This window comes from Taudactylus pleione, unplaced genomic scaffold, assembly GCF_031769625.1.
Source record: "Taudactylus pleione unplaced genomic scaffold, aTauple2 ptg000843l, whole genome shotgun sequence".
NCBI lineage: Eukaryota > Metazoa > Chordata > Amphibia > Anura > Myobatrachidae > Taudactylus > Taudactylus pleione.
Window position 1 is genome coordinate 2,042,533 of NW_028285245.1, and position 16,468 is coordinate 2,059,000.

The 16,468-nt window shown below is 59.6% G+C and overlaps 1 protein-coding gene across 1 annotated transcript in view; it reads right to left on the reverse strand.

Annotated features, from left to right (window-relative positions):
* The window catches only part of GALT (galactose-1-phosphate uridylyltransferase), a 79,205-nt gene that overhangs the window by 40,168 nt on the left and 22,569 nt on the right, over nucleotides 1–16,468 (reverse strand). The gene's annotated exons all lie outside the window — the stretch shown is intronic.

The following is a 16,468-nucleotide window of genomic DNA, read 5'->3' on the forward strand; positions in this document are numbered from 1 at the left end:
CTACACCCTGACATAACGCTGCGCTGCACCCTGACAGAGCGCTGCACTGCAGCCTGACAGAGCGCTGCTCTGTCACCCTGACATAGCACTGAGCTACACCCTGATAGAGCGCTGCTCTACACCCTGACAGAGCGCTGCTCTACACCCTGACAGAGCGCTGAGCTACACCCTGACAGAGCGCTGCTCTACACCCTGACAGAGCGCTGCTCTACACCCTGACAGAACGCTGCTCTACACCCTGACAGAGCGCTGCTCTACACCCTGACAGAATGCTGCGCTACACCCTGACAGAACGCTGCTCTACACCCTGACAGAACGCTGCTCTACACCCTGACAGAGCGCTGCTCTACACCCTGACAGAGCGCTGCTCTACACCCTGACAGAACGCTGCTCTACACCCTGACAGAGCGCTGAGCTACACCCTGACAGAACGCTGAGCTAACGCTGCTCTACACCCTGACAGAACGCTGAGCTACACCCTGACAGAACGCTGCTCTACACCCTGACAGAACGCTGCTCTACACCCTGACAGAACGCTGAGCTACACCCTGACAGAACGCTGAGCTACACCCTGACAGAACGCTGAGCTACACCCTGACAGAACGCTGAGCTACACCCTGACAGAGCGCTGAGCTACACCCTGACAGAGCGCTGAGCTACACCCTGACAGAGCGCTGAGCTACACCCTGATAGAGCGCTGAGCTACACCCTGACAGAACGCTGAGCTACACCCTGACAGAACGCTGCTCTACACCCTGACAGAACGCTGAGCTACACCCTGACAGAACGCTGAGCTACACCCTGACAGAACGCTGAGCTACACCCTGACAGAGCGCTGAGCTACACCCTGACAGAACGCTGAGCTACACCCTGACAGAACGCTGCTCTACACCCTGACAGAACGCTGCTCTACACCCTGACAGAACGCTGAGCTACACCCTGACAGAACGCTGAGCTACACCCTGACAGAACGCTGAGCTACACCCTGACAGAGCGCTGAGCTACACCCTGACAGAACGCTGAGCTACACCCTGACAGAGCGCTGCTCTACACCCTGACAGAGCGCTGAGCTACACCCTGACAGAACGCTGAGATAACGCTGCTCTACACCCTGACAGAACGCTGAGCTAACGCTGCTCTACACCCTGACAGAGCGCTGCTCTACACCCTGACATAACGCTGCGCTGCACCCTGACAGAACGCTGCGCTACACCCTGACAGAGCGCTGCACTGCACCCTGACAGAACGCTGCTCTGTCACCCTGACAGAACGCTGCTCTACACCCTGACAGAACGCTGCTCTACACCCTGACAGAGCGCTGCTCTACACCCTGACAGAGCGCTGCTCTACACCCTGACAGAGCGCTGCTCTACACCCTGACAGAGCGCTGCTCTACACCCTGACAGAACGCTGCTCTACACCATGACAGAGCGCTGCTCTACACCCTGACAGAGCGCTGTGCTACACCCTGACAGAACGCTGCGCTACACACTGACAGAACGCTGCGCTACACCCTGACAGAGCGCTGCACTGCACCCTGACAGAGCTCTGCTCTACACCCTGACAGAGCGCTGCACTGCACCCTGACAGAGCGCTGAGCTACACCCTGACAGAACGCTGAGATAACAATGCTCTACACCCTAACAGAACGCTGAGCTAACGCTGCTCTACACCCTGACAGAGCGCTGCTCTACACCCTGACATAACGCTGCGCTGCACCCTGACAGAACGCTGCGCTACACCCTGACAGAACGCTGCGCTACACCCTGACAGAACGCTGCGCTACACCCTGACAGAACGCTGCGCTACACCCTGACAGAGCGCTGCACTCCACCCTGACAGAACGCTGCTCTGTCACCATGACAGAGCGCTGCTCTACACCCTGACAGAGCGCTGCTCTACACCCTGACAGAACGCTGAGATAACGCTGCTCTACACCCTGACAGAGCGCTGCTCTACACCCTGACATAACGCTGCGCTGCACCCTGACAGAACGCTGCGCTGCACCCTGACAGAGCGCTGCACTGCACCCTGACAGAACGCTGCTCTGTCACCCTGACAGAGCGCTGCTCTACACCCTGACAGAGCGCTGCTCTACACCCTGACAGAGCGCTGCTCTACACCCTGACAGAACGCTGCTCTACACCCTGACAGAACGCTGCTCTACACCCTGACAGAACGCTGCTCTACACCCTGACAGAACGCTGCTCTACACCCTGACAGAGCGCTGCTCTACACCCTGACAGAACGCTGCTCTACACCCTGACAGAGCGCTGCTCTACACCCTGACAGAATGCTGCTCTACACCCTGACAGAACGCTGAGCTAACGCTGCTCTACACCCTGACAGAACGCTGCTCTACACCCTGACACAACGCTGCGCTGCACCCTGACAGAACGCTGCGCTACACCCTGACAGAACGCTGAGCTAACGCTGCTCTACACCCTGACACAGCGCTGCTCTACACCCTGACAGAACGCTGCTCTACACCCTGACACAACGCTGCGCTGCACCCTGACAGAACGCTGCGCTACACCCTGACAGAACGCTGAGCTAACGCTGCTCTACACCCTGACAGAGCGCTGCTCTACACCCTGACAGAACGCTGCTCTACACCCTGACACAACGCTGCGCTGCACCCTGACAGAACGCTGCTCTACACCCTGACACAGCGCTGCTCTACACCCTGACACAACGCTGCGCTGCACCCTGACACAACGCTGCGCTGCACCCTGACAGAACGCTGCGCTACACCCTGACAGAACGCTGCTCTGTCACCCTGACAGAACGCTGCTCTGTCACCCTGACAGAGCGCTGCTCTACACCCTGACAGAGCGCTGCTCTACACCCTGACAGAGCGCTGAGCTACACCCTGACAGAGCGCTGAGCTACACCCTGACAGAACGCTGCGCTACACCCTGACAGAGCGCTGCTCTACACCCTGACATAACGCTGAGCTACACCCTGACAGAGCGCTGCTCTACACCCTGACAGAGCGCTGAGCTACACCCTGACAGAACGCTGAGATAACGCTGCTCTACACCCTGACAGAGCGCAGCTCTACACCCTGACAGAGCGCTGAGCTACACCCTGACAGAGCGCTGCTCTACACCCTGACAGAACGCTGAGCTAACGCTGCTCTACACCCTGACAGAACGCTGAGCTAACGCTGCTCTGCACCCTGACAGAGCGCTGCACCCTGACAGAGCGCTGCGCTGCACCCTGACAGAGCGCTGCACTGCACCCTGACAGAGCGCTGCACTGCACCCTGACAGAGCGCTGCGCTACACACTGACAGAACGCTGCACTGCACCCTGACAGAACGCTGCACTGCACCCTGACAGAACGCTGCACTGCACCCTGACAGAGCGCTGCACTGCACCCTGACAGAGCGCTGCACTGCAGCCTGACAGAGCGCTGCACTGCAGCCTGACAGAGCGCTGCACTGCACCCTGACAGAGCGCTGCTCTGTCACCCTGACATAGCACTGAGCTACACCCTGATAGAGCGCTGCTCTACACCCTGACAGAGCGCTGCTCTACACCCTGACAGAGCGCTGAGCTACACCCTGACAGAGCGCTGCTCTACACCCTGACAGAGCGCTGCTCTACACCCTGACAGAACGCTGCTCTACACCCTGACAGAGCGCTGCTCTACACCCTGACAGAACGCTGCGCTACACCCTGACAGAACGCTGCTCTACACCCTGACAGAACGCTGCTCTACACCCTGACAGAACGCTGCTCTACACCCTGACAGAGCGCTGCTCTACACCCTGACAGAACGCTGCTCTACACCCTGACAGAGCGCTGAGCTACACCCTGACAGAACGCTGAGCTAACGCTGCTCTACACCCTGACACAGCGCTGCTCTACACCCTGACACAACGCTGCGCTGCACCCTGACAGAACGCTGCGCTGCACCCTGACAGAACGCTGCGCTGCACCCTGACAGAACGCTGCGCTGCACCCTGACAGAACGCTGCGCTGCACCCTGACAGAACGCTGCGCTGCACCCTGACAGAACGCTGCGCTGCACCCTGACAGAACGCTGCGCTACACCCTGACAGAGTGCTGAGCTAACGCTGCTCTACACCCTGACAGAACGCTGAGCTACACCCTGACAGAACGCTGCTCTACACCCTGACAGAACGCTGCTCTACACCCTGACAGAACGCTGAGCTACACCCTGACAGAACGCTGAGCTACACCCTGACAGAACGCTGAGCTACACCCTGACAGAACGCTGAGCTACACCCTGACAGAGCGCTGAGCTACACCCTGACAGAGCGCTGAGCTACACCCTGACAGAGCGCTGAGCTACACCCTGACAGAGCGCTGAGCTACACCCTGACAGAGCGCTGAGCTACACCCTGACAGAGCGCTGCGCTACACCCTGACAGAAGGCTGAGCTACACCCTGACAGAACGCTGCTCTACACCCTGACAGAACGCTGCTCTACACCCTGACAGAACGCTGAGCTACACCCTGACAGAACGCTGAGCTACACCCTGACAGAACGCTGAGCTACACCCTGACAGAGCGCTGAGCTACACCCTGACAGAACGCTGAGCTACACCCTGACAGAACGCTGCTCTACACCCTGACAGAACGCTGCTCTACACCCTGACAGAACGCTGAGCTACACCCTGACAGAACGCTGAGCTACACCCTGACAGAACGCTGAGCTACACCCTGACAGAGCGCTGAGCTACACCCTGACAGAACGCTGAGCTACACCCTGACAGAGCGCTGCTCTACACCCTGACAGAGCGCTGAGCTACACCCTGACAGAACGCTGAGATAACGCTGCTCTACACCCTGACAGAGCGCTGAGCTAACGCTGCTCTACACCCTGACAGAGCGCTGCTCTACACCCTGACATAACGCTGCGCTGCACCCTGACAGAACGCTGCACTGCACCCTGACAGAGCGCTGCACTGCACCCTGACAGAACGCTGCTCTGTCACCCTGACAGAACGCTGCTCTACACCCTGACAGAACGCTGCTCTACACCCTGACAGAGCGCTGCTCTACACCCTGACAGAGCGCTGCTCTACACCCTGACAGAGCGCTGCTCTACACCCTGACAGAGCGCTGCTCTACACCCTGACAGAACGCTGCTCTACACCATGACAGAGCGCTGCTCTACACCCTGACAGAGCGCTGTGCTACACCCTGACAGAACACTGCGCTACACAATGACAGAACGCTGCGCTACACCCTGACAGAGCGCTGCACTGCACCCTGACAGAGCTCTGCTCTACACCCTGACAGAGCGCTGCACTGCACCCTGACAGAGCGCTGAGCTACACCCTGACAGAACGCTGAGATAACAATGCTCTACACCCTAACAGAACGCTGAGCTAACGCTGCTCTACACCCTGACAGAGCGCTGCTCTACACCCTGACATAACGCTGCGCTGCACCCTGACAGAACGCTGCGCTACACCCTGACAGAACGCTGCGCTACACCCTGACAGAACGCTGCGCTACACCCTGACAGAACGCTGCGCTACACCCTGACAGAACGCTGCGCTACACCCTGACAGAGCGCTGCACTCCACCCTGACAGAACGCTGCTCTGTCACCATGACAGAGCGCTGCTCTACACCCTGACAGAGCGCTGCTCTACACCCTGACAGAGCGCTGCTCTACACCCTGACAGAACGCTGCTCTACACCCTGACAGAACGCTGCTCTACACCCTGACAGAACGCTGCTCTACACCCTGACAGAACGCTGCTCTACACCCTGACAGAGCGCTGAGCTACACCCTGACAGAGCGATGCTCTACACCCTGACAGAACGCTGCGCTACACCCTGACAGAACGCTGCGCTACACCCTGACAGAACGCTGCGCTACACCCTGACAGAACGCTGCTCTACACCCTGACAGAACGCTGCTCTACACCCTGACAGAGCGCTGCTCTACACCCTGACAGAACGCTGCTCTACACCCTGACAGAGCGCTGCTCTACACCCTGACAGAACGCTGAGATAACGCTGCTCTACACCCTGACAGAGCGCTGCTCTACACCCTGACATAACGCTGCGCTGCACCCTGACAGAACGCTGCGCTGCACCCTGACAGAGCGCTGCACTGCACCCTGACAGAACGCTGCTCTGTCACCCTGACAGAGCGCTGCTCTACACCCTGACAGAACGCTGCTCTGTCACCATGACAGAGCGCTGCTCTACACCCTGACAGAACGCTGCTCTGTCACCATGACAGAGCGCTGCTCTACACCCTGACAGAGCGCTGCTCTACACCCTGACAGAGCGCTGCTCTACACCCTGACAGAACGCTGCTCTACACCCTGACAGAACGCTGCTCTACACCCTGACAGAACGCTGCTCTACACCCTGACAGAACGCTGCTCTACACCCTGACAGAGCGCTGAGCTACACCCTGACAGAGCGATGCTCTACACCTGACAGAACGCTGCGCTACACCCTGACAGAACGCTGCGCTACACCCTGACAGAACGCTGCGCTACACCCTGACAGAACGCTGCTCTACACACTGACAGAACGCTGCTCTACACCCTGACAGAGCGCTGCTCTACACCCTGACAGAACGCTGCTCTACACCCTGACAGAGCGCTGCTCTACACCCTGACAGAACGCTGAGATAACGCTGCTCTACACCCTGACAGAGCGCTGCTCTACACCCTGACATAACGCTGCGCTGCACCCTGACAGAACGCTGCGCTGCACCTGACAGAGCGCTGCACTGCACCCTGACAGAACGCTGCTCTGTCACCCTGACAGAGCGCTGCGCTACACCCTGACAGAGCGCTGCTCTACACCCTGACAGAGCGCTGCTCTACACCCCTGACAGAACGCTGCTCTACACCCTGACAGAGCGCTGCTCTACACCCTGACAGAGCGCTGCTCTACACCCTGACAGAGCGCTGCTCTACACCCTGACAGAACGCTGCTCTACACCCTGACAGAGCGCTGCTCTACACCCTGACAGAGCGCTGCTCTACACCCCTGACAGAACGCTGCTCTACACCCCTGACAGAGCGCTGCTCTACACCCTGACAGAATGCTGCTCTACACCCTGACAGAACGCTGAGCTAACGCTGCTCTACACCCTGACAGAACGCTGCTCTACACCCTGACACAACGCTGCGCTTCACCCTGACAGAACGCTGCGCTACACACTGACAGAACGCTGAGCTAACGCTGCTCTACAACCTGACAGAGCGCTGCTCTACACCGACAGAACGCTGCTCTACACCCTGACAGAACGCTGCTCTACACCCTGACAGAACGCTGCGCTGCACCCTGACAGAACGCTGCTCTACACCCTGACACAGCGCTGCTCTACACCCTGACACAACGCTGCGCTGCACCCTGACACAACGCTGCGCTGCACCCTGACACAACGCTGCGCTACACCCTGACACAACGCTGCTCTGTCACCCTGACAGAACGCTGCTCTGTCACCCTGACAGAGCGCTGCTCTACACCCTGACAGAGCGCTGCTCTACACCCTGACAGAGCGCTGCTCTACACCCTGACAGAGCGCTGAACTACACCCTGACAGAGCGCTGAGCTACACCCTGACAGAACGCTGCGCTACACCCTGACAGAGCGCTGCTCTACACCCTGACAGAGCGCTGAGCTACACCCTGACAGAACGCTGAGATAACGCTGCTCTACACCCTGACAGAGCGCTGAGCTACACCCTGACAGAGCGCTGCTCTACACCCTGACAGAACGCTGAGATAACGCTGCTCTACACCCTGACAGAACGCTGAGCTAACGCTGCTCTGCACCCTGACAGAGCGCTGCGCTGCACCCTGACAGAGCGCTGCACTGCACCCTGACAGAGCGCTGCACTGCACCCTGACAGAGCGCTGCACTGCACCCTGACAGAGCGCTGCACTGCACCCTGACAGAACGCTGCACTGCACCCTGACAGAACGCTGCCCTGCACCCTGACAGAACGCTGCACTGCACCCTGACAGAACGCTGCACTGCACCCTGACAGAACGCTGCACTGCACCCTGACAGAGCGCTGCACTGCACCCTGACAGAGCGCTGCACTGCACCCTGACAGAGCGCTGCACTGCACCCTGACAGAGCGCTGCACTGCACCCTGACAGAGCGCTGCACTGCACCCTGACAGAGCGCTGCACTGCAGCCTGACAGAGCGCTGCTCTGTCACCCTGACATAGCACTGAGCTACACCCTGACAGAGCGCTGCTCTACACCCTGACAGAGCGCTGCTCTACACCCTGACAGAGCGCTGCTCTACACCCTGGACAGAGCGCTGAGCTACACCCTGACAGAGCGCTGCTCTACACCCTGACAGAGCGCTGCTCTACACCCTGACAGAACGCTGCTCTACACCCTGACAGAGCGCTGCTCTACACCCTGACAGAATGCTGCGCTACACCCTGACAGAACACTGTTCTACACCCTGACAGAACGCTGCTCTACACCCTGACAGAGCGCTGCTCTACACCCTGACAGAGCGCTGCTCTACACCCTGACAGAACGCTGCTCTACACCCTGACACAACGCTGCGCTGCACCCTGACAGAGCGCTGCTCTACACCGACAGAACGCTGCTCTACACCCTGACAGAACGCTGCTCTACACCCTGACAGAACGCTGCGCTGCACCCTGACAGAACGCTGCTCTACACCCTGACACAGCGCTGCTCTACACCCTGACACAACGCTGCGCTGCACCCTGACACAACGCTGCGCTGCACCCTGACACAACGCTGCTCTGTCACCCTGACAGAACGCTGCTCTGTCACCCTGACAGAGCGCTGCTCTACACCCTGACAGAGCGCTGCTCTGCACCCTGACAGAGCGCTGCTCTACACCCTGACAGAGCGCTGAGCTACACCCTGACAGAGCGCTGAGCTACACCCTGACAGAACGCTGCGCTACACCCTGACAGAGCGCTGCTCTACACCCTGACAGAGCGCTGAGCTAGACCCTGACAGAACGCTGAGATAACGCTGCTCTACACCCCGACAGAGCGCTGAGCTACACCCTGACAGAGCGCTGCTCTACACCCTGACAGAACGCTGAGATAACGCTGCTCTACACCCTGACAGAACGCTGAGCTAACGCTGCTCTGCACCCTGACAGAGCGCTGCGCTGCACCCTGACAGAGCGCTGCACTGCACCCTGACAGAGCGCTGCACTGCACCCTGACAGAGCGCTGCACTGCACCCTGACAGAACGCTGCACTGCACCCTGACAGAACGCTGCGCTACACACTGACAGAGCGCTGCCCTGCACCCTGACAGAACGCTGCACTGCACCCTGACAGAACGCTGCACTGCACCCTGACAGAACGCTGCACTGCACCCTGACAGAGCGCTGCACTGCACCCTGACAGAGCGCTGCACTGCACCCTGACAGAGCGCTGCACTGCAGCCTGACAGAGCGCTGCTCTGTCACCCTGACATAGCACTGAGCTACACCCTGACAGAGCGCTGCTCTACACCCTGACAGAGCGCTGCTCTACACCCTGACAGAGCGCTGCTCTACACCCTGACAGAGCGCTGAGCTACACCCTGACAGAGCGCTGAGCTACACCCTGACAGAGCGCTGCTCTACACCCTGACAGAGCGCTGCTCTACACCCTGACAGAACGCTGCTCTACACCCTGACAGAGCGCTGCTCTACACCCTGACAGAATGCTGCGCTACACCCTGACAGAACGCTGTTCTACACCCTGACAGAACGCTGCTTTACACCCTGACAGAGCGCTGCTCTACACCCTGACAGAGCGCTGCTCTACACCCTGACAGAACGCTGCTCTGCACCCTGACACAACGCTGCGCTGCACCCTGACAGAACGCTGCTCTACACCCTGACACAGCGCTGCTCTACACCCTGACACAACACTGCGCTGCACCCTGACAGAACGCTGCGCTGCACCCTGACAGAACGCTGCGCTACACCCTGACAGAACGCTGCTCTGTCACCCTGACAGAACGCTGCTCTGTCACCCTGACAGAGCGCTGAGCTACACCCTGACAGAGCGCTGCTCTACACCCTGACAGAGCGCTGCTCTACACCCTGACAGAACGCTGCTCTACACCCTGACAGAACGCTGCTCTACACCCTGACAGAGCGCTGCTCTACACCCTGACAGAATGCTGCGCTACACCCTGACAGAACGCTGCTCTACACCCTGACAGAACGCTGCTCTACACCCTGACAGAACGCTGCTCTACACCCTGACAGAGCGCTGCTCTACACCCTGACAGAACGCTGCTCTACACCCTGACACAACGCTGCGCTGCACCCTGACAGAACGCTGCTCTACACCCTGACACAGCGCTGCTCTACACCCTGACACAACGCTGCGCTGCACCCTGACACAACGCTGCGCTGCACCCTGACACAACGCTGCGCTACACCCTGACAGAACGCTGCTCTGTCACCCTGACAGAACGCTGCTCTACACCCTGACACAGCGCTGCTCTACACCCTGACACAACGCTGCGCTGCACCCTGACACAACGCTGCACTGCACCCTGACAGAACGCTGCGCTACACCCTGACAGAACGCTGCTCTGTCACCCTGACAGAACGCTGCTCTGTCACCCTGACAGAGCGCTGCTCTACACCCTGACAGAGCGCTGCTCTACACCCTGACAGAGCGCTGCTCTACACCCTGACAGAGCGCTGAGCTACACCCTGACAGAACGCTGCGCTACACCCTGACAGAGCGCTGCTCTACACCCTGACAGAGCGCTGAGCTACACCCTGACAGAACGCTGAGATAACGCTGCTCTACACCCTGACAGAGCGCTGAGCTACACCCTGACAGAGCGCTGCTCTACACCCTGACAGAACGCTGAGATAACGCTGCTCTACACCCTGACAGAACGCTGAGCTAACGCTGCTCTGCACCCTGACAGAGCGCTGCGCTGCACCCTGACAGAGCGCTGCACTGCACCCTGACAGAACGCTGCACTGCACCCTGACAGAACGCTGCGCTACACACTGACAGAGCGCTGCACTGCACCCTGACAGAACGCTGCACTGCACCCTGACAGAACGCTGCACTGCACCCTGACAGAGCGCTGCACTGCACCCTGACAGAGCGCTGCACTGCACCCTGACAGAGCGCTGCACTGCAGCCTGACAGAGCGCTGCACTGCAGCCTGACAGAGCGCTGCTCTGTCACCCTGACATAGCACTGAGCTACACCCTGATAGAGCGCTGCTCTACACCCTGACAGAGCGCTGCTCTACACCCTGACAGAGCGCTGAGCTACACCCTGACAGAGCGCTGCTCTACACCCTGACAGAACGCTGCTCTACACCCTGACAGAACGCTGCTCTACACCCTGACAGAGCGCTGCTCTACACCCTGACAGAATGCTGCGCTACACCCTGACAGAACGCTGCTCTACACCCTGACAGAACGCTGCTCTACACCCTGACAGAACGCTGCTCTACACCCTGACAGAGCGCTGCTCTACACCCTGACAGAGCGCTGCTCTACACCCTGACACAACGCTGCGCTGCAACCTGACAGAACGCTGCTCTACACCCTGACAGAGTGCTGAGCTACACCCTGACAGAACGCTGAGATAACGCTGCTCTACACCCTGACAGAGCGCTGAGCTACACCCTGACAGAGCGCTGCTCTACACCCTGACAGAACGCTGAGATAACGCTGCTCTACACCCTGACAGAACGCTGAGCTAACGCTGCTCTGCACCCTGACAGAGCGCTGCGCTGCACCCTGACAGAGCGCTGCACTGCACCCTGACAGAACGCTGCACTGCACCCTGACAGAGCGCTGAGCTACACCCTGACAGAGCGCTGCTCTACACCCTGACAGAGCGCTGCTCTACACCCTGACAGAGCGCTGAGCTACACCCTGACAGAGCGCTGCTCTACACCCTGACAGAACGCTGCTCTACACCCTGACAGAACGCTGCTCTACACCCTGACAGAGCGCTGCTCTACACCCTGACAGAATGCTGCGCTACACCCTGACAGAACGCTGCTCTACACCCTGACAGAACGCTGCTCTACACCCTGACAGAACGCTGCTCTACACCCTGACAGAGCGCTGCTCTACACCCTGACAGAGCGCTGCTCTACACCCTGACACAACGCTGCGCTGCAACCTGACAGAACGCTGCTCTACACCCTGACAGAACGCTGCTCTGTCACCCTGACAGAGCGCTGCTCTACACCCTGACAGAGCGCTGCTCTACACCCTGACAGAGCGCTGCTCTACACCCTGACAGAGCGCTGAGCTACACCCTGACAGAACGCTGCGCTACACCCTGACAGAGCGCTGCTCTACACCCTGACAGAGTGCTGAGCTACACCCTGACAGAACGCTGAGATAACGCTGCTCTACACCCTGACAGAGCGCTGAGCTACACCCTGACAGAGCGCTGCTCTACACCCTGACAGAACGCTGAGATAACGCTGCTCTACACCCTGACAGAACGCTGAGCTAACGCTGCTCTGCACCCTGACAGAGCGCTGCGCTGCACCCTGACAGAGCGCTGCACTGCACCCTGACAGAACGCTGCACTGCACCCTGACAGAACGCTGCGCTACACACTGACAGAGCGCTGCACTGCACCCTGACAGAACGCTGCACTGCACCCTGACAGAACGCTGCACTGCACCCTGACAGAGCGCTGCACTGCACCCTGACAGAGCGCTGCACTGCACCCTGACAGAGCGCTGCACTGCAGCCTGACAGAGCGCTGCACTGCAGCCTGACAGAGCGCTGCTCTGTCACCCTGACATAGCACTGAGCTACACCCTGATAGAGCGCTGCTCTACACCCTGACAGAGCGCTGCTCTACACCCTGACAGAGCGCTGAGCTACACCCTGACAGAGCGCTGCTCTACACCCTGACAGAACGCTGCTCTACACCCTGACAGAACGCTGCTCTACACCCTGACAGAGCGCTGCTCTACACCCTGACAGAATGCTGCGCTACACCCTGACAGAACGCTGCTCTACACCCTGACAGAACGCTGCTCTACACCCTGACAGAACGCTGCTCTACACCCTGACAGAGCGCTGCTCTACACCCTGACAGAGCGCTGCTCTACACCCTGACACAACGCTGCGCTGCAACCTGACAGAACGCTGCTCTACACCCTGACACAGCGCTGCTCTACACCCTGACACAACGCTGTGCTGCACCCTGACACAACGCTGCGCTGCACCCTGACAGAACGCTGCGCTACACCCTGACAGAACGCTGCTCTGTCACCCTGACAGAACGCTGCTCTACACCCTGACACAGCGCTGCTCTACACCCTGACACAACGCTGCGCTGCACCCTGACACAACGCTGCACTGCACCCTGACAGAACGCTGCGCTACACCCTGACAGAACGCTGCTCTGTCACCCTGACAGAACGCTGCTCTGTCACCCTGACAGAACGCTGCTCTGTCACCCTGACAGAACGCTGCTCTACACCCTGACAGAACGCTGCTCTACACCCTGACAGAGCGCTGCTCTACACCCTGACAGAATGCTGCGCTACACCCTGACAGAACGCTGCTCTACACCCTGACAGAACGCTGCTCTACACCCTGACAGAACGCTGCTCTACACCCTGACAGAGCGCTGCTCTACACCCTGACAGAGCGCTGCTCTACACCCTGACACAACGCTGCGCTGCAACCTGACAGAACGCTGCTCTACACCCTGACAGAACGCTGCTCTGTCACCCTGACAGAGCGCTGCTCTACACCCTGACAGAGCGCTGCTCTACACCCTGACAGAGCGCTGCTCTACACCCTGACAGAGCGCTGCTCTACACCCTGACAGAACGCTGCGCTACACCCTGACAGAGCGCTGCTCTACACCCTGACAGAGTGCTGAGCTACACCCTGACAGAACGCTGAGATAACGCTGCTCTACACCCTGACAGAGCGCTGAGCTACACCCTGACAGAGCGCTGCTCTACACCCTGACAGAACGCTGAGATAACGCTGCTCTACACCCTGACAGAACGCTGAGCTAACGCTGCTCTGCACCCTGACAGAGCGCTGCGCTGCACCCTGACAGAGCGCTGCACTGCACCCTGACAGAACGCTGCACTGCACCCTGACAGAACGCTGCGCTACACACTGACAGAGCGCTGCACTGCACCCTGACAGAACGCTGCACTGCACCCTGACAGAACGCTGCACTGCACCCTGACAGAGCGCTGCACTGCACCCTGACAGAGCGCTGCACTGCACCCTGACAGAGCGCTGCACTGCAGCCTGACAGAGCGCTGCACTGCAGCCTGACAGAGCGCTGCTCTGTCACCCTGACATAGCACTGAGCTACACCCTGATAGAGCGCTGCTCTACACCCTGACAGAGCGCTGCTCTACACCCTGACAGAGCGCTGAGCTACACCCTGACAGAGCGCTGCTCTACACCCTGACAGAACGCTGCTCTACACCCTGACAGAACGCTGCTCTACACCCTGACAGAGCGCTGCTCTACACCCTGACAGAATGCTGCGCTACACCCTGACAGAACGCTGCTCTACACCCTGACAGAACGCTGCTCTACACCCTGACAGAACGCTGCTCTACACCCTGACAGAGCGCTGCTCTACACCCTGACAGAGCGCTGCTCTACACCCTGACACAACGCTGCGCTGCAACCTGACAGAACGCTGCTCTACACCCTGACACAGCGCTGCTCTACACCCTGACACAACGCTGTGCTGCACCCTGACACAACGCTGCGCTGCACCCTGACAGAACGCTGCGCTACACCCTGACAGAACGCTGCTCTGTCACCCTGACAGAACGCTGCTCTACACCCTGACACAGCGCTGCTCTACACCCTGACACAACGCTGCGCTGCACCCTGACACAACGCTGCACTGCACCCTGACAGAACGCTGCGCTACACCCTGACAGAACGCTGCTCTGTCACCCTGACAGAACGCTGCTCTGTCACCCTGACAGAACGCTGCTCTGTCACCCTGACAGAACGCTGCTCTGTCACCCTGACAGAGCGCTGCTCTACACCCTGACAGAGCGCTGCTCTACACCCTGACACAGCGCTGCTCTACACCCTGACAGAGCGCTGAGCTACACCCTGACAGAACGCTGCGCTACACCCTGACAGAGCGCTGCTCTACACCCTGACAGAGCGCTGAGCTACACCCTGACAGAACGCTGAGATAACGCTGCTCTACACCCTGACAGAGCGCTGAGCTACACCCTGACAGAGCGCTGCTCTACACCCTGACAGAACGCTGAGATAACGCTGCTCTACACCCTGACAGAACGCTGAGCTAACGCTGCTCTGCACCCTGACAGAGCGCTGCGCTGCACCCTGACAGAGCGCTGCACTGCACCCTGACAGAACGCTGCGCTGCACCCTGACAGAACGCTGCGCTACACACTGACAGAGCGCTGCACTGCACCCTGATAGAACGCTGCACTGCACCCTGACAGAACGCTGCACTGCACCCTGACAGAGCGCTGCACTGCACCCTGACAGAGCGCTGCACTGCACCCTGACAGAGCGCTGCACTGCAGCCTGACAGAGCGCTGCTCTGTCACCCTGACATAGCACTGAGCTACACCCTGATAGAGCGCTGCTCTACACCCTGACAGAGCGCTGCTCTACACCCTGACAGAGCGCTGAGCTACACCCTGACAGAGCGCTGCTCTACACCCTGACAGAACGCTGCTCTACACCCTGACAGAGCGCTGCTCTACACCCTGACAGAATGCTGCGCTACACCCTGACAGAACGCTGCTCTACACCCTGACAGAACGCTGCTCTACACCCTGACAGAACGCTGCTCTACACCCTGACAGAGCGCTGCTCTACACCCTGACAGAACGCTGCTCTACACCCTGACACAACGCTGCGCTGCACCCTGACAGAACGCTGCGCTGCACCCTGACAGAACGCTGCTCTACACCCTGACACAGCGCTGCTCTGCACCCTGACACAACGCTGCGCTGCACCCTGACACAACGCTGCGCTGCACCCTGACAGAACGCTGCGCTACACCCTGACAGAACGCTGCTCTGTCACCCTGACAGAACGCTGCTCTGTCACCCTGACAGAGCGCTGCTCTACACCCTGACAGAGCGCTGCTCTACACCCTGACAGAACGCTGCTCTACACCCTGACAGAGCGCTGAGCTACACCCTGACAGAACGCTGAGATAACGCTGCTCTACACCCTGACAGAACGCTGAGCTAACGCTGCTCTACACCCTGACACAGCGCTGCTCTACACCCTGACACAACGCTGCGCTGCACCCTGACAGAACGCTGCGCTGCACCCTGACAGAACGCTGCGCTGCACCCTGACAGAACGCTGCCCTGCACCCTGACAGAACGCTGCGCTACACCCTGACAGAACGCTGCGCTACACCCTGACAGAACGCTGCGCTACACCCTGACAGAACGCTGCGCTACACCCTGACAGAGCGCTGAGCTAACGCTGCTCTACACCCTGAC